This window comes from Sus scrofa, chromosome X (genome assembly GCF_054392235.1).
Source record: "Sus scrofa isolate SSC_HxYL_T2T_F1_AM1 chromosome X, Sscrofa_HxYL_maternal_Yorkshire_Landrace_v2.0, whole genome shotgun sequence".
NCBI lineage: Eukaryota > Metazoa > Chordata > Mammalia > Artiodactyla > Suidae > Sus > Sus scrofa.
Genome location: NC_139401.1, coordinates 98,949,652 through 98,969,800, shown reverse-complemented (window position 1 = coordinate 98,969,800; position 20,149 = coordinate 98,949,652). Strand labels below are relative to the sequence as shown.

At 42.2% G+C, this 20,149-nt stretch overlaps 1 protein-coding gene across 6 annotated transcripts in view; it reads left to right on the top strand.

The window, feature by feature from the left end:
- COL4A6 (collagen type IV alpha 6 chain) overlaps positions 1-20,149 on the top strand; it is a 322,865-nt gene that overhangs the window by 211,723 nt on the left and 90,993 nt on the right. The window lies entirely within an intron of this gene.

Below are 20,149 nucleotides of genomic sequence, written 5' to 3'. Positions count from 1 at the left end.
TCAGCAGGTTAAGGACCCAACATCTCTGTGAAGATACAGGTTGGATCTCTGGCCTCATTCAGTGGGTTAGGGACCCTGTGTAGGTAGCCACAAGCTGTGGTGTAGGTCACAGAGGTGGCTTGGATCCTGTTTTGCCATGGCTGTGGCATAGGCCTCAGCTGCAGCTCCGAATCGACCCCTAGCCCAGGAACTTCTATATGCCGCAGGTGTGACCCTAAAAAGAAAAACAAACAACAACAACAAAAAAGATGAAGTGAAAAGCAGTGTTCTATCGAGAACAGAGACTTTAAAGCTAATTGGAAACTGTTTGGAAATTTACAGTCGCCTGGCTTGGCCAGCTGGCGCCATCTCTCTGACCCTTTGGACTTCCTGCTAAACAGAGATGAGAATAGGATGCAATTTTGTGTTCCTGGAGTTTCATTTGCACAGGTCACAGCCTGAGGGAGGTTGACCCATTGCAATAAATGTAGCCTCAAATTTAGTTATTTGGATTTTGAAGTATTTCAGGCTCCATGTCTCTCATGTCACTGCAATCTACATTGAACTGTGCAATGGAGGGCATTTTAATCATGAATTGTATGTTATATATACACTGCAGGCTCCAGAAAGGGAGGAGGTGGAGTGTCATGGAAGACAGAAAGCCCTGCAGAAAAATGCAAAGAACAGGGCTATAGTGCCCATTTTGACCTTGGACAGACACGCCCCCCTCTTTGCGTAGTGACGAATCTTGATGCCCCATTTTTTATTTTTCCTTTTCATTTTGGGGGTGTGATGTGAAAGACATGATGAAATGCCAAGCCCGATCTCCCTAACCAATTCTGTTAGTACCTACACTGATAATCATGCATAACTCCACTGAAGGGTCTCTGAGTGCAACCATTATCTGGGATGGGATCAGGCATTAAAACACATTATCAGTCATTAATACTTTACCCCCTCAAATACATTTATCAAATTATTTATCAAATTAGTCTCAGCAGAAAATTGGGACCCCTGGGGAAATGGATTGGCATTATAAAGCTCTCTAGGGTGACTGGACCGGTTTTTGCTTGCTCAGGCTTTTTACTCTTTGACATCTGGTTCGTAGACCATCAGCAAGTACTAAAGGTTCCCTGCTTTGTGTGAGTTCACTTATCTGCCAACCAATAGCTTTATCACTGGTAAAACCATCAGAGGACTCTATAGCCCAGTGCATTCCAAGCAGCTGATTGCTTTTTTCAGCAAGTTTGTTGTTGCTGTTGTTGCTGCAAGACCATATTAAGCACTAGTTCTAGCAGTGTGCTAGGTCCTGTAGAGGATATGGAAAAATTTTCATAGTCTTCCTTTAATGAGCTTGCTTTATGGTTGTTGGAGATAAATCAATAAAATCTGAGATATATACAGTTAAGACCATGTGCTAAGTGACATAATTAGTGTCCCAGATAAGAGTTTTGTAGTGATGTAGCAGATGGCTTTGTCAGGATGGGCTTCTTGATGGAGGTGAGACATTCCCTGGGGCCTTCAAAAATGCATATAATTTTAATAGAGAGAGAAGAAGGAAGGGGAGGTTTGCCCAAAGAGAATTACATGAACCAAGGAGGTCCAGAGGTGGGAGTGAGCTTATAAATGTACGTGGAGGGGATCACATAAAAGAGATAAGGATCAAAGAAACAGCTTCAGCCGAGAGAGTGAAGAGCAGAGGAGTCTTGATTTGATCATTTGAAGATACAACAGTATCATCAAAATCTTTGGCATTCCTGTTGTGGCTCAGCAGGTTAAGAACCTGACTTTGTCTCTCTGAGGATGTGGGTTAAAGATCCGGTGTTGCCGAAAGCTTTGGCATGGTTTGCAGGTGGGGCTCGGATCCAGTGTTGCTGGGGTGTAGGCTATGGTACTTCCATATGCTGCAGGTGCAGTCATTAAAAAACAAAAACACTAAACCTTTTTGATCATACACTCCTCTCAGAAAAATACATTAGCATACCCCCAATAAATGCATATTTATACAGGATGTACTTATACTAATGCACTCATACATTATAAAGCATAAACAACAATGATAAAGGATGATATAATAAAATTTTAGAAGTTCTAAGTTTCCTTCTCATACCCCAGAGAATCATCTTGTGTTTTCCCATGGGTGCCTGTGTCCCACTCTGGAGACCACTGCCTTCAAGCATCAGTTAACCACTTTGGAACCACAGAGGCCTTTAAGAATCTGATGAAAGCTATTTGTCCTCTTCTCTCCCCAGAAATCCATGCACAGATGCTTAAGTTTTTCATACAGTTAATTTCAAGAGGGATGAGGCAAGTGATGAACCCTCAGAAGTCCATTCTTGGACCCCAATTTAAGGACCCCTTCCCTGGGTGGAGAAAGGCACTGAAGGTTTTTAAGTTGTATCATGGCCTGTAGACTTTAATCTTTTCATTGAATTTGGTCATCATGCTTAAGATCAATTGGCTGTGGCCAGGGTGGCTTGAGGGAGGGCAGATGGTAGAAGCATGGAAACAATTTAATCGGTTATTTCAAAACCTCAGGCCTGAAGTACAAATGTAACAACGATGTAAAAGACAACAGATGCAAATGACATTTCAAAAGAAGTGTAGGCAGGTCTCAGTGAGCAATAGCAGATGAATGGGAGAGAGGGGACTCAATGACAACTCTGAGGCCTCAAGTTTGGGGTAGTGGAGGAAGGGCAGTGATTCTTGAAAACTGTCAGCTGGTTCAGATGACAGCCCAGCATCCCAACAGAAATGGTCTGAGGGGAATGAGAAATACGAGATTGGGAAAACAATCAAACAGGAAACACAGACTGGGGAGTTGCAGCATTGGGAGTTGAGTGGCTATGAGAACAGAATAGCAATAATGAACATGTATGTACCAGGCACTGTTCTAAGCACTTTGCATAAATCAACTCAGTTAATCCGTGTGACAGCCTCCACGAGGCAAAGCACTATTACTCTCTTCATTCCATTTTATAAATGGGAAACTGATGTAAAGCTGCTTGCCCCCCTCCCCAAGTTACACAGGCAGGAAGTATCAGTAAAGATTCAAACCCAAGCAGTCTCCAGAGTTTCTACCACTGAGCACTGTTCCATGCTGCCTCTCAAGCGTGAGGGGTGGGGGGGGTGAGTGATGGGAAGCTTCCCAAGGGAGATAAGATGAGGAAAGGACTAGCACCTATTGAGTATCACCCCCTCCCATGGATCAGGCATTATGCCAAGGCTCTAATAATCATAAAAAACAGCAACAGCAGCACAGTTAAAACCACCAAGAGCTTTTGACGTGCACGGTGCTATGCAAGCACTTTATGGGGCCTAATGAATATGTGTCATTTAAAAATCACTCAGCACCCAAACACCATTTCTAGTTGGAAAGAATCCCCCATTAGATGAGTCACCTCTCACCATGGAAGCCGAAGGAGACCAGATACTTTCCTTACCTATTCCTGGGTAGCAAAAGGTGTGGGCACAGGACCTATGCCAGGCCAATAGGCCACTTTTCCTGAAACTTTCCATCCAGAGCAACCGAAACGAAGATGATGAGACAGAATGCAACCACAGTGGTAGTTGGTGGCTGAGGCTGGGGAGCCCTGACCAGACTCTTCATGCTACCTAGGATCAAAGTCTTCGCCACCCTTCCATCTATTCTAGAAGTCTCTATATCACAGATTGTCAAACTACAAATCTGGCCAACTATTTTTTTTCCCAAATCAAGTTTTGCTGGCACACAGCCATGCCTATGCATTTACTTACTGTCTCTGGCTGCTTTGGGGCTACCGTGGCAGAGTTGAATAGTTGCAACACCAGATAGCCCATAAAGCATAAAACATTTCCTACCTGGCCTTTTACGGAAGGTTTTCCCTCTCCTGCTCTACATCCTCCCTGTAAATCCCTTTTTTGCTTACTATATGCAGACTTGATTCCCATTGCTTGCAGCCAAGAACTTTGATACAAATGGATTATCTCATCTAATCCTTAACAACTACCAAGACAAGTCAGTGCTATCATTAACCTCAACTGGAAGAGAACTAAGACACAGGGAGGCTATCTGCCCAGGATCACACAGATAATAGGTGCTAATAGGTGCTAGTAAGTGACACAGCTGAAATTCTGACCCAGTTCTATCTGACTCTTATCGTACATAAAAGAAAGGAAGAAAATGGAGATGGAGCAGTTAGTAGTTCCAGACCTCTTTTAAGAGAGCAAATGAAAGAAATTTCTTTCCCCCACTTTTTCCGAAGCACCAAAGTGATCAGTGCCATGGAAACAGAGCGGAGAAAAGAATAGAGATGGCGGCAGATTGGGTTTGACATGTTTATCTCCCTCTTGGCTGTTTCCATGCAGTCTATTAAAATGTTGGTTTGAGCCTCTGTTGAAAGGTTACACCGACCTCTCAATTCTTGCATCCTCTGCCAGCCTTGCACTTGCTGAGAAATCTAGAATACATTTGAGCTATAGCCGAGTACTATACTAGACTGTGCAGTTCGAATTCCCTCTTCAGGTCACTGGGACCTGTGCTGGGTCCAGGTGACAGGAGCTTAAGTACCATATTGTTTTCTCTGCTAACAACTGTGCCTCTCGAGGACAGAGTGTTGAGCCGCACCCTGCAGGCCTGTAAGCCCTATAGTTTTGCCCAGCCTTGAGACCAAAGAAAAAGCCTGGTGACAGTGACAGAGACATCAATGGTTTATTGGGTAGAGGCTCTTACAGGTCCTTGGCAAAGGGTCCTAGAGCAACACCCCCACTGCGTATGGTGTATGGCAGATGACAGGCAAGATGTGGCAACAATTTTCACTCCTCAGGGGAGAAGGAGGCTACCATTTAAAGGGGGATTGACGTCAGCTTGGCTCACTGGTTACCAGGGAAACCAGCAGCTGGGGCACAGCCTCAGGTTAACGACCATCGCTAGGGCAGATGTTTCCCTTTAATAAAATAGCAGGTGGAGTCGTTTGGGCCAAAGGATTAGAACAATCACTAGCTGGAGCAGGGGACAAGCTTGTTCATGTGAACAGGGTGTAGGTAAGGCAGGGACTGGTCGAGGAGAGGATGTACGAAGAGCAAAAGAACAGCCATCTTGAGTGGCCTGACCATACAGGGTGCAAGGCTCACTCAATAATACCACCTATATATTGAAATATGCCATCTGTGCCCTCTTTTGAGGGGTCTCACGTGCAGATGCCCACAAAAGCCAATTTCACAGGCAGCCCTCTGTGTGGCTAGAGCAGATGATCACTTTCGTCCTGAGCTCAGCGGTCTGGAGCTTTTGCTTTGCTAAATGCAGAAGACAATGGCCACTAAGCCACAGCTTTTCAGGGGTGGGTGGGAGAACATTCGGGCATACACAGCCTTTCAGTCTTACCCACGGGGCCTGGAGTCCCTTCCATGGGACTCCTGTGAATGCTTACAGTAACACGGCATTCCCTCTGCTCAGTGCACCATTTAATTAAGCTAATTAATGTCAAGTAAATATCTCACAGCAGCGAGCCTTCCGTTAGAAGAGTCTGAAGGTAGCGGCGATCCAAATGCAGGCTGGTGAAGGAAGTTTCTTGGACCAAGGCTTTTGGAGTGTTATTGGCCTGACCTGGTGGTGTATGCCCGAGCACGCGCGTGCACACCCACACCCACCCACACACACACATTCTGTTCTGTAAAAACAATCTTCTTTTAAGCCAATTGCAAAAGTTTGTGAAAGTTTCTTTACTGCCTTCTCAACATGTTCTGATGGAGTGATTTTACCCCCAGCAAACTTCTCTCCCTCACAGTTAAAAAATAAAGCCCTACTTTTGCCATATAGGTTGGGAGAAACTTTGTGAGCATCCTCTATTTTGTAGCATGTGATGGTCTTTTTTTTTTTTTTTTTAACCTCTCTGCTAATATGGCCAAGGACCACCCCAAATGGTGTCTGAAAACATACATCACACTGTTGTGGGTTAAAACCCAGCTCTGGGGCTGTCTGAGCTGGCTCTTTTGAGGGTGCATGCTGGAGCTAGCTAGCACAAGAGTGAACCCGGGGAAGCCCATTGGGAACTTTCTTATTTCTCGATTATCTGCATGTGGGAAAGGAATGTTGGTTAGGACAGTTGAACCAGCTGCAGTTGACACATCCCAACCACTTCAGCACACTCAATGACACAATCTAATCACCATGCTCAGATCATATTCACTTAGTACTGAATCTTTTTGCAAAGCACTGTCTCATTGAAGAGTCTCCTTAAACCCTCAACAGTCCAATGCAAGTTCCATGATTACGGGCTGCCCTGTAGACCAAGTGGCAGACAGCTCTTCCATCCAGGTAGGTCAGGTGCTGCGGCATGTGTTTCCAGGTGAGATCACCGGGCAGCTCAAACAGTAGCAGAGCTTAAGCAAACTGAGCTCACAGTTGCATGTTGTTATGACCAGGGGCCAACAATGCACGGTAGATGACCAACAAGAGACTTTGAGTCTCTCCCCCCTTTGATTTTGCTGTAAAATTCTTTCAAATTAAATCTTTTCAGACCAAACTGAGTGTCAATGCTAAGGACTATAACTCTGAGAATGTTGCTTAAAAGCAAACACTGAATAATGCGTTGTGGCAATGGAGCCTTGTTTGGTGTAATCGGAGAAGAGCTTTTGATAGCTGGCCTTTCATTCTCCTGAGAAGGAAGCAAAAAAAAAATGTTGATGAACATATCTGAAGAGCCCATTCTTCACAGAACTTCCCATGTGCCGCTCAGACAAGGGGATCGTATGTCTCAGTTTAAGTCCACAAGCAGAAAATACAGAGCATAGCATTGTCCCCAGCCTTTGTCCTGAAGAGAACAAAAAGAGAAAATATGACAGCTGTCATTTCATTAAATGTCACACAAGCTGCCCCGACTTTGGGGGAGGGCGTGCATGTCTTTGCTGGATAGGACCAAGTTGTTTGAGCAGGAAGGGGCCTCGTGTCTATCTTGTTAGTGAAGCGGTGCTGTAGGTTGATGTTTCTCCCAACACATGCAGTAGCTTTTGTGTTCATACAGATGCAAGGGTGGTACAGATTTGACATTGCAGTCACTTCAACTGCTATTTAAAACAGAGGTTCTCCCCAAAAAAAAAAAAAAAAAAAAAAAAAAAAAAGCAGGAGCTCTCAGCCTTGGCTGCACATTAGAATCACGTGGGGAACTTTTCCAATTCCCAGTGCCCAGGCCATACCCTGTCTTAGCTTGAGCTATCCTAATAAAATATCATAGACTGGGTGGCTTTAACAACAGAAATGTATTTGATTACAGATGTGGAGGCTGGAATCCAAGTTCAGGGTGCCAGCTTGGTTGGGTTTTGGTGAGCGCTCTCATCTTGCCTTGCAGTCGGCCGTCTTCTCACTGTGCCTTTACATGGCAGAGCAAGAACTCTTGCTGTCTCCTCTTCTTATAAGGGCACCAGTTCTTTCTGATCAGGGCTCCACCCTTACAACCTCTTTAACCATAATCGCCTCCTTAAGACTCTTTCTCTGATATAGTCATGGGGTGGTGTAGGCTTCAATAAATGTATTTCAGGGGCACACAAATCAGCCCATCGGCTAGCCGAAATGAATTAATTAGATCAGACTCCGGGAATGAGACCAGACACCAGCAGTTTTTAAGGCTCTCCAGGTGACCCCAATATGCAGCCAAGCCAAGAACCACTAATTTAGAGCCTTGCTAACTCAAACTGCAGCCCCCAGATCAGCAGCATCAACATCACCTGGGAGCTCGTTAGAAAAGCAGTATCTTGGGTCTCACCTCTGACCTCCGGAACCGGAACTTGGATGTTAATAGCCTCCCCAGGTAATCCATATGCACACTACGTTTTGAGAAGCGCTGATTGAGAGCATCTAACATGTTTCTAGTCTAGAGAATTTTTTTCCTTCCTTATGTAGTCAAATTCTTGCAACAATAGCTATGTGAGCCCTTTACAAACTATAAGATTATCTCCAATTCCAGGTGCTTGACTGTGCGGTCTTCAGACAATTGCTGGATGGGAGACAGTCTGAGGTGGTGTTCTGGGGTCTGATCCCTTAGGGGTCATGCCCCTGGTTGGGTAACTGCCACCAATGTGAATGAAGTGACTGGTTCTCTTCTGAAAACGGGGGTGCAGTCTCTTCTTCCTGATGATCTATTTGCTTTTGGGTCTGTTTCCCAGAATTATCCTCTCTTAAAACCAATTGCAGCTTCTTTGTCTGGCTATGAATTGCACACAAATGGCGTACTTAGCATATTATCACCCACATTTTTGTTTATTAAAGGGACTTACCATTAACCCAATCTAGATGTTTCCTATATGTACGGCTTATACTTAGCTGTTTCCATGGTTTCCATATAAATCAACCTCTTTGCCTGGTCTTGTTACAGCATAGCTGTTAATTGCATGGTGGTAAGTGGTTTTCTTTAGCGCCAGCTACTCTGGGCTATGGGTTTTCTTTGTTGCTGTGAAAATGCATTTTACTAGTTTCAGTTGGGGAAGGTGAAAAAATTCTAGAGATGGATGGTCATGATGTTTGCACAGGAATGTGATTAGACTTAATGCCACAGAACTGTACCCTTAAAATTGATTGCCATGGTAAATTTTATCTCCTGCATTTTATTTTACCACAATTTAAAAAAATAATATATTTTACTTAATGCAGTGATGTGTCCTGGTTTGGATCCTGGAACAGAAAAAAGGCATTAGGATAAAAACTGATGAAATTTGAAAGAAGTACGGAGTTCTGTTAATAGTCTTGTACCAATGTCAATTTCTTGGTTTTGATAAATGTATAGTAGTTATATAAGGTCTTATCATTAAGAGACACCAGGTCATGGGGGTGTGGAGTATATGAAAACTCTCTGCTACCCTTGCAACTTCTCCATAAATCTAAGATTGTTCTAAAACAGAAAGTTTATTGAGTTTTCTTGTGGTGCAGCAGGTTAAGGACCTGGTATTGCCACTGCAGCAGCTTGGATCACTATTGTGGTGTGGGCTCCTTCCCTGGCTTGGGAACTTCCCCATGCCACAGGTGCGGCCAAAAAAAAAAAAAAAATAGCAGTTTAATACTAACAATGAATTATCAAAATAAAAGTGTGGCTGTGGTGTCTCTGGAGTGTTGGGACACAGGTTTGATCCCCGGCCCAGCACAGTAGGTCAGGGATCTGGGGTTGCTGGAGCTGTGGCATTGGTCACAACTGTGGCTCAGATCTGATCTCTGGCCCAGGAAATCTATATGCCACCAAGTGGCCAAAAAAGAAAACAAACAACAAAAAAAGCTAAAAAAGTGATTCTAGGGAGTTCTTGTTGTGGCACAGTGGAAACAATCTGACTAGTATCCATGAGGATGTGGGTTCAATCCCTGGCCTTGCTCAGTGGGTGGGGGATCTGGTGTTGCCATGAGCTGTGGCGTAGGCAGGCAGCTATAGCTCCAATTTGACCCCTAGCCTGAGAACTTCCATATGCTTCATGTGTGGCCCTAAAGAGCAAAAAAGAAAAAGGCGATTCTTGTCTGACCCATCATTTTGGGAAGGATATAGGAAAGACCAGTAGAAAAATCTGACAGATAACAAAAGCTAGAAGACTTTTCTTCTGCAAAGCTTCCAGGTCGAGCCCATTAGAAATGATGGCGGTTGTAGTGCAAGGGAGCACCCCTCACCATGATACAGTTCTCGGTAAATAATTTAGTCAGAGAGTGCTTTTCCTTCCTGACTCTTAAGCTGTAGAAAGTCAATCACATGTATGTATCTCATGGTGGATCTTTTTTTTTTAATTGAAATGTAGTTTATTTACAACATTGTGTTAAGTTTCTGCTGTTCAGTTAAGTGACTGAGTTATACATACATATATTCTTTTTCATATTTTTTCCATTTATGGTTTGTCACAGGCTATTGAATATAACAACCTGTGCTATACAGTAGGACCTTGTGGTTTATCCATTCAATGTGTAAGAGTTTGCATCTGCTCACTCCGAACTCCCAATCCATCCCTTCCCCACCCCACTCTCCCTTGGCAACCACAAGTCTGTTCTCTGTGCCTCACAGTGGATCTTAATCACGCTATTTGCTGAATGTCAGTTTAGCATAGGCGTTAAGAGTGTGGAAGCTTGAACTTGAATAGCGCTTCTCCCACTTTCCAACTATATGACTAGGCGTTGTTATATAACCTCTCTTTCCCTCATTTTCTTTTATACGAAGTGGGGATGATAATAGTACCTCCTTCATAAGACTTTTCTGAGGAGTAAATGAGACCATTCTTATGAGGTGCTTAGCACAGGCCTGGCATACAGTGAATACTGGCTGTTATTATTTATGTGCAGATACTATATTGGGTTCTAGATGCATTTAGGTTACATGCAAACCTCCTGTAACATCTCATTTTTATTTTTACAACTTTTAAACGATATATAGACAACAATGAACTTTTGAATTACTTATACACAAAGTGCCCAAATCATAAGTGTACAGCACAAAGAATTTTTACAAAGTTAACACACCCATGTAATCAACAACCAGATCAAAATACAAAACACCATCATCACTCCAGAAGTCACCCATATGTCCCCCCTCCCAGGTATTACCCACCACAATTACTCATTTGTTTTTGTTTCTGTTCAGTTTAAGAGATTCTTCCCCTGCAATATTTCATTATTTAATATAATTTGAGGGTAGGCAAAATACTACCACGTTCCTTCCCTCTCTTTCTTCCAAGATCGAATTTGAAGTAACATGATTGCTCATTTTTATTTTTTTTTTTTTTGTCTTTTTAGGGCCGCACCCGTAGCATATGGAGGTTCTCAGGCTAGGGGTCAAATCAGAGCTGTAGCCACTGGCCTATGCCAGATTCAAGACAGGTCTGCGACCTACACCACAGTTCATGGCAGTGCCAGATCCTTAACCCATTGAGCGAGGCCAGGGATCAAACCTGTGTCCTCATGGATGCTAGTCAGATTCATTCCCATTAAGCCTTAATGGGACTCCATGGTTGCTTATTTTTAAATGAGAATTGTGGCCTTTTTATCAGAAAATTACTTGGCTGGTAATTTCCAAAACAATCTGAAGTACTTCACGGACCCCTCAATTCAGTTCAACTACTCGTAAGTGAGCACCTACTCTGGCAAAACATGGTAGTGGAGGGAATGGTAAAGCAAAGGGCCATCTTTAGATGCTCTGAGCCCAGTTAGGGAAATGGGTCCTTAGAAAGGGAATACTAGTTCAACGCACACTCTGAACATACAATAGAGATGCAAAGTTCTATGGAAAACTAACCTCCACAGTACAAAAAAAAAAAAAAAAAAAAAGAAAAAAAGAAAGAAAAGAAAATCTGTAATATCTCTTTGTTAGTAACTCACCTAACAAAAAGTATATCAGACATTTTCCAGATACAATTTTTGAATTCTATTAATAAACATAAATGATCTGAATAAATGGTGGGATATACCATGTTGGCAGATGAGAATGACTTATTGTAAAGATGTCAGGTTTTCCCAAGTCTGTCATTCAATGCCATTCAATTTTTCCCAGATCTCTCACTTCTATGCCATTCTAATTAAAACACGAGCAGGAGGAGTTCCTGTTGTGGTGCAGCGGGAATGAATCCAACTAGTTACCATGAGGTTGAGGGTTTGATCCCTGGCCTCACTCAGTGGGTCTGGGATCTAGCATTGCCGTGAGCTGTGGTATAGGTCACAGAACGTGGCTCAAATTCTACATTGCTGTGGTGGTGGTGTAGGCCAGCAACTGTAGCTCCAATATCAACCCCTAGCCTGAGAACCTCCATATGCTGCAGGTGTGGCCCTAAAAAGCAAAAATAAAATAAAATACCAGCAGGATATTTTAAGGAACTTGAAAAGTTATTCTTAATTATATATAGAAGAATAAATATTTATGAATATCTAAGTCAGTTTTGAAAATGAACAGATGAGAGACTTGCCCTTCTACAGTTTGAAACATGCTTCAATAAACTGTGGGACTGGCATAGTAAAGGCAAATAAACCATAGAAATAGAACACAGAGCACAGAAAACAGATGAAAATAAGTATAGTGCAATTTCACAGCAAGAGAAGGATGGATTGTTGGGAATTGAAAGTAGATCACCATTGACAAAAATTCTCAATCAAGGTGTCACACTGAAAGCCACAAATGGATTACAGGGGTGTGGAGTTCTTGATCCCCTTGACCATTAGGATGGCCAGGCAGGACCTAACGTGGCCAGAGCTTCAGTGGCCTCCACCTCTGGCCATGAGCAGCCCCATCATTTACTACATTATGCCAAGCACGTGCTGTCTTTGTCTCTCTATGCCATGACATGGAAAAGATTGAGGAGCACTGCTCTGTGGAGAAAAATCAAATTGCACCACTACTGCCCATCACATACCAAGGTGACTTCCAGGTGGAGTAAAAGCCCACATATGAAAAGTAAAGCTATACTTGTAGAATTTCTTTATAATTCGAAATGGTGTATGGTGTAGGCCTTCCTATGTAAGACCCCTAAATCCAAAATATAAGGTTAAAAAGTCATGAATTTACTACCTCAAACCTATAAGAGTTTCAGTTCAATGAAGGACAACGTAGACAAAGTTAACAGACAGATGATAGACTTGAAAATACTTGTAGTGTCTAAAACTGACAAGGCATTGGGGAATTCCAGTCATGGCTCAGCAGAAACAAATCTGACTAGGATCCATGAGGACACAAGTTTGATCCCTGGCCTCGCTCAGTGGGTTAAGGATCTGGCATTGCCATGAGCTATAGTGTAGGTCACAGACATGGCTCAGATCCTTTGTTTCTTTGGCTGTGGCGTAGGCCAGTGGCTATAGCTTAGATTAGACCCCTAGCCTGGGAACCTCCATATGCTGTGGATGTGGCTCTAAAAAGAGCAAAAAAAATTTTTTTTTAACTGACAAAGCATTGATATCTACAATGTCCAAGAGACTCTGGTAACTTAAAAAGAAAAAGGCAGAGATTAAGATGGTGGAATAGAAGGACTGGAGCTCACCTTCTCTCATAAAAACAACAAAATTACAATCAAATGGTGAGCAACCAATCAAATGGACTGGAAACTTTCAAAAAGATATCCTACTCCAGAAGACAAAGAGGAGGCCACATCAAAAGGTAGGAGGGGTGATTATGCAATATAAGCAATCCCATACCTGCCAGGGGAAGCCCACAGACTGGAAAGTAACTGTATGACAGAGGCTCACCTAAAAGAGTGAGAGTTCTGAGCCCGACGTCAGGTCCCCACACCTGGGGATCTGGCAACGGGAGAAAGAGCCCCTGGAGTATCTGGCACTGAAGGGCAGTGGGGCTTGTGTGCAGGAGCTCCACAGGACTGGCAGAAACAGACCCATGCTTGAAAAGTGCACACAGGCTTTCATGTGCACTGGGTCCCAGGGCAAAGCAGAGGCTCCATAGGAATCTGGCTCAGACTTGACTGCAGTTCTTGGAGGATCTCCTGGGAAAACAGGGGGTGACTGTGCTCATTGTAGGGGAAAGACATTGGAGGAAAAGCTCTCAGGAATATTCATCAGCGTGTGGTCCTTTAGAGGTGGCCATTTTGGGAAAATCTGAGAAGTGCTGAGAAGCCCTAGACCAAACAATAATCCAGGTGGGATCACAGCCCCACCCATCAGTATTCAGGCTGCCTAAAGACTCCCAGACACACAGCCTCTAATCTCCACCAGAGGGATAGGAATCAGCCCCACCTACCAGTGAGCAGGCACCAGTCCCTCCCATCAGGAAAACTACAGCAAGCCCCCATACACCAACTTCAGCCACAAGGGGGGGGCAGACATCAGAAGTAAGAGAGTCTACAACTCTATTGTCTGTGAAAAGGAGACCACACCAAAAACCTGTAAAAATGAAAAGGCAGAGAACTACAACTCAGATAAGGGAGCAAGAAAAAGCTCCAGAAAAACAGCTCAGTGATCTGGAGATTATCAGCCTCCAGGAAAAAGACTTTAGACTGATGATGCTGAAGATGATGCAAAACATTGGAAATAAACTGGAAGCAAAGATTGATAATTTACAGCAAACACTGAGCAAAGAAATACAAGATTTAAAACTTAAGCAAGCAGAGATGCAAAATACAATAACTGAAATAATTCATTAGAAGCAGCCAACAGCAGAATACAGGAGGCAGAAGAACGAATAAGTGAAGTGGAGGACAGACTAGTGGAAATCACAGATGCAAAACAGAAAAGAGTAAAAAGATTGAAAAGAAATGGACATAGTCTAAGAGAACTCAGGGACAATGTTAAATGCACCAACATCCATATTACAGGGGTGCCAGAAGGAGAAAGCAAGAAAAGGACAGAAAAAATATTCAAAGAGATAATAGCCAAAAACTTCCCTAATATGGGAAATGAACCACTCACTCAAATCCAGGAAGCACAGCAAGTACCACATAAAATAAACCCAAGGAGGAACATCCCGAGACATACGTTAATTAAAACTGACCAAAATTAAAGACAGAGAAAATATTGAAAGCAACTAGGGAAAAGAAACAAATAACATACAAGGGAACCCCAGTAAGGTTATCAACAGATTTTTCAGCAGAAACCTACAGGCCAGAAGGGAGTGGCATGATATACTTAATGTGATGAAAGGAAAAAAACCTCCAACCAAGATGACTTTATCCAGCAAGGCTTTCATTCAGATTTAAAGGAGAAATAAAAAGCTTTACAGATAGGAAAAGCTAAGAAAATTCAGCAACACTAAACCAACTTTACAAAAAATACTAAAGGAACTTCTCTAGGCAGAAAAGAAAAGGCCACAACTAGAAACAAAAATATCACAAATGACAAGGCTCACCAGTAAAGGCAGATATACAGTAAAGGTAGGAAATCATACATGCAAAAATATGCTACAAAAATCAGAAATCGTGAGGAGAGGAGGGTACAAATTCAGGACACTGGAGATGCACTTGCAGTTAAGACACCAACAACTTAAAGCAATCATTTGTGTGTGTGTGTGTATATATATATACACACACATATACGAAGAAATCAAAGAGGAAATTTAAAAATACCTAGAAGCAAATGACAAGAAAGATGCAATACTCCAAAACCTATGGGATTCAGCAAAAGCAGTTCTAAGAGGCAAGTTTATAGCAATACAGCCCTACCTCAGAAAACAAGAAAAAGCTCAAATAAGCAACCTAACTTTACATCTAAAGCAGCTAGAGAGAGAAGAACAGGCAAGACCTAAAGTTAGCAGAAGGAAAGAAATCATAAAGATCAGAGCAGAAATCAATGAAATAGAAACAACAAAAAAAAAATAGAAAACATCAATGTAACTAAAGGCTTGCCCTTTGAAAAGATTAACAAAATTGATAAACCCTTAGCTAGGCTTATCAAGAAAAAAAGAGAGAGGACTCAAATCAATGAAATTAGAAATGAAAAAGGAGAAGTTACAATAGACATCACAGAAACATAAAAGATCAAAAGAGACTACTACATGCAACTATATGCCAATAAAACAGGAAACCTAGAAGAAATGGACAAATTCTTAGAAAAGTACAATCTTCCAAGACTAAACCAAGACAAAATAGAAAAGATGAATGGACCAGTCACAAGTACTAAAATTGAAACTGTGATTAAAATACTTCCAACAAACAAAAGTCCAGGACCAGATGGCTTCGCAGGTGAATTCTATCAAATATTTAGAGAAGAGCTACCACCTACTATTCCAAAAAATTTCAGAGGAAGGAACACTCCCAAACTCATTCTATGAGGCCACCATCACCCTGATACCAAAACCAGACAAAGATACCACAAAAAAAGAAAATTACAGGCCAATTTCACTGATGAACATCATTGCAAAAATCCTCAACAAAATACTAGCAAACTGCATCCAACAATACATTAAAAGGATTGTACATCATGATCAAGTGGGATTTATCCCAGGGATGCAAGGGTTCTTTGATATCTGCAAATCCATCAGTGTGATACACCACATTAACAAACTGAAGAATAAAAACCATATGATCCTCTCAATAGATGCAGAAAAAGCCTTTGACAAAATCCAATACCCATTTCTGATAAAAACCCTTCAGAAAGTGGGCATAGAGGGAACCTACCTCAACATATATGACAAACCCACAGCTAACATCATTCTCAATGGTGAAAAGCTGAAAGAATTCGCACTGAGATCAGGAACAAGAAAAGGACATCTGCTCTCACCACTTCTATTCAACATAGTTTTGGAAGTCCTAGCCACAGCAATCAGAGAAGAAAAAGAAATAAAAGGAATTCATATTGGAAAGGAAGAAGCAAAACTAACACTATTTGCAGATGACATGGTACTATACCTAGAAAATCCTAAAGTTGAAACAAGAAAACTGTTAGAGGTTATCTATGAATTTGGCAAAGTCGCAGGATACAAAATTAATACACAGAAATCTACTGCATTTCTATGTACTAACAACGAAAGACCAGAAAGAGAAATTAGGGAAACAATCCCATTTACCATTGCATCAAAAAGAATAAAATACTTAGGAATAAACCTCCCTAAAGAGACTAAAGACATGTATGCTGAAAACTATGACACTAATGAAAGAAATCAAAGATGCCACAAACGGAAAGATAATAACGTGCTCTTGTATTGGCAGAATCAATATTATCAAAATCACTCTACTACCCAAGGCAATCTACAGATTCAATACAATCCCTGTCAAATTACCAAGGACATTTTTCACAGAGCTAGAACAAAGTATTTTAAGTTTGTTTGGAAGCACAAAAGACCATAACAGCCAAAGCCATCCTGAGAAAGAAAAATGGAGCTGGAGGAATCAGGCTTCCTGACTTCAGACTATACTACAAAGCTACAGTCATCAAAACCATATGGAACTGGCACAAAGAGAAATATAGATCAGTGGAACAGGATAGAAAGCCCAGAATTCAACCCACGCACCTACAGTCAATTAATCTATGACCATGGAGGCAAGAATATACAATGGAGAAAAGACATCCTGTTCAATAAGTGGTGCTGGGAACACTGGACAGCCACATATAAAAGAATAAAATTAGAGCACTTCCTTACACCATACACAAAAATAAACTCAAAATGGATTAAAGACCTAAATATAAGACCAGATACTATAAAACTCTTAGAGGAAAACATAGGCCAAGCACTCTCTGACCTAAACCAAAGCAACATCTTCTCAGATCCACCTCTTAGAGTAATGACAATAAAAACAAAAATAAACAAATGGGACCTAATCAACTTAAAAGTTTCTGCACAGCAAAGGAAACCCTAAACAAAACGAAAAGACAACCCACAGAATGGGAGAAAATATTTGCCAATGAAGTGACTGACAAGGGATTAATCTCCAAAATTTATATACACCTTCTATAGCTCCATACCAAAAAAACCCTACAAACAACCCCATCAAAAAATGGGCAGAAGATCTAAACAGACAATTCTCTGAAGAAGACATACAGATGGCCAAAAAACACGTGAAAAGATGTTCAACATCACTCATTATTAGAGAAATGCAAATCAAAACCACCATGAGGTACCACCTTACACCGGCCAGACTGGCCATTATCAAAAAGTGTACAAACAATAAGTGCTGGAGAGGGTGTGGTGAAAAGGGAACCCTATTACACTGTTGGTGGGAATGTAATTTGGTGCAACCACTGTGGAAAATATTATGGACATTCCTGAGAAAACTAAAAATAGAACCACCATTTGATCTAGCAATCCCACTCCTGGGCATCTATCCAGAGAAAACCATGACTTGAAAAGATACATGTACTCCAATGTTCATTGCAGCACTCTATATAATAGCCAAGACATGGAAACAACCTAAATGTCCATCAATAATGAAGTGGATCAAGAAGATGTGGTACATATACACAATGGAATATTACCCAGCCATTAAAATGAAAGAAATACTGGCATTTTTAGCAACATGGATGGACCTAGAAATTATCATGCTAAGTGAAGTCAGTCAGACGGTGAGACACCAACCTCATATGCTATCACTTCATGTGGAATCTAAAGAAAGGTCACGGAGTTCCTGTCGTGGCTCAGCGGTTAATGAACCCAACTAGCATCCATGAGGACTCGGGTTCAATCCCTGGGCCTCAGTGGGTTAATGATCCAGCATTGCTGTGAGCTGTGGTGTAGGTCGCAGACTCTGCTCCAATCCCACGTTGCTGTGACTCCATCTCCGATTGGACCCCTAGCCTGGGAACCTCCATATGCCGCAGGTATGGCCCTAAAAAGACAATAAAAAATAATAATAATAAAAATAAAACAAAATAAAATAGAACACAATGAACTTTGCAGAACAGGTACTGACTCACAGACTTTGAAAAACCTACGGTTTCCAAATGAGACAGGTTGGGGGGTGGGGAGATGCACTGGGGGTTTGGGATGGAAATGCTATAAAATTGGGTTGTGATGATCATCGTACAACTATAAATGTAATAAAATTCATTGAGTGATAAAAAAGAATTAAAGGTTATTACCCACAGATCTTTAAAAAAAAGGCAGAAAACACAATAGAGAAGATAAGCAAAGTTCATTCACAGAATGGACACCTCACAGCAGGGAAAACTGGGCTGGCTGATAAGCCTATGAAGAGATAATCGATCTTACTCAGTATTCAGAGAAATGCAAATGAAAATAAGCATGAGATACCAAATGGTACCCCTCCAATTGACAAGAATTTCAAAGTCATGGAGTTCCCTGGTGGCCTAGAGGTTAAGGATCCAGCTTTATCACTGCCATGGCGCAGATTTAATCCCTGGCCCAGGAACGTTTGTGTGCTATGAGCATGGCCCAAAAAAATAAAGTCAGATAATACCAAGTGTTTGTGAGCATGTGGGGAAAAGGAATTCCCGTGTTGCAGTGGCAATGTAAACTGGAATAGCTTTTTGAAGGGCAATATGATGGTACTTTTGAGGGGGCATCTTTTTAGGCCCTCACCCCCGGCGTATGGAGGGTCCCAGGCTAGGGGTTGAATCAGAGCTCTAGCCACTGGCCTGCACCACAGCCACAGGAACGTGGGATCCGAGCTGTGTCTGTGACCTACACCATGGCTCATGGCAACTCTGGATCCTTAACCCACTGAGGGAGGCCAGGGATCGAACCTGCATCCTCATGGATACAAGCCAGATTTGTTTCTGATGAGCCACAACAGAAACTCCCTGATGGGACTTCTAGATGGTAACTATATATATATTCTTACCACCCAGAAACCTCACTCCTGAGAATATACTGGGGAACCTCTCCATGGTTCTAAAATGAAATGCTGGAGTTCCCGTCATGGCTCAGTGGTTAACAAACCTAACTAATACCCATGAGGACGCAGGTTCAATCCCTGGCCTCATTCATTGGTTAAGGATACGGCATTGCCGTGAGCTGTGTGTAGGTCGCAGATGCAGCTCGGATCCCGCACTGCTGTGGCTGCTGTACTCTGCAAACCAACAAGGATTAGAAGCAGTAAAGCAGTTGTGCAAATACCAACAGAGATCTTGAAAACATTCTCATGGAAGAGTGAGAAATAGAGTGAGATCTATGTAGCCCAGTGACATTTGCATCAGTTGCACGCATACATACCGAAAACAGGAGAAATAGATGTGGATGAAGGTGGTGTGCGTGTGGATGCAGGTGTAGATATAGCTAGATATCTTGGACTGACATCGAATACATTAAAGTTCCTGTGAGGGGGACAATAATGAGAGTAGAGATTTGGATGAAAGAAAATTTTAAAATAGAAGGATGGGCCTTATGGACTTTTGCCACGAACTGAGGGGTGTGATTAATCCAGCTCTCTATAGTTGAATTCTAAAACAAACAAACAAACACAGTTTCCATTGTGGCTCAGCAGTAATGAACCCTACTAGTATCCATGAGGATGAGGGTTCGATCTCTGGCCTTGCTCGGTGGGTTGGGGATCTAGTGTTGCCGTGAGCTTTGATGTAGGTCAGCAGCTGCAGCTCCAGTTCAATCCCTAGTCTAGAAACTTCCGTATGCCGCAGGTGCGGCCCCGAAAATGCAAAAAAGAACCCAAACAAACAAAAATTAAGTATTAGGAGAGTGGAGACATTAACTCTAACCAGGGAAATGTGAGAGGTCTTTTTGGAAGAGGGGTCAGATTTGAGTTGAGCGTTTGAAGGATGATTAGAACCTTGATAGAGAGTTCTGGAAGAGAAGGGTGTTTGAGGCAAGGAAACCACTTGGTTGGAAGCCCAGTGGTG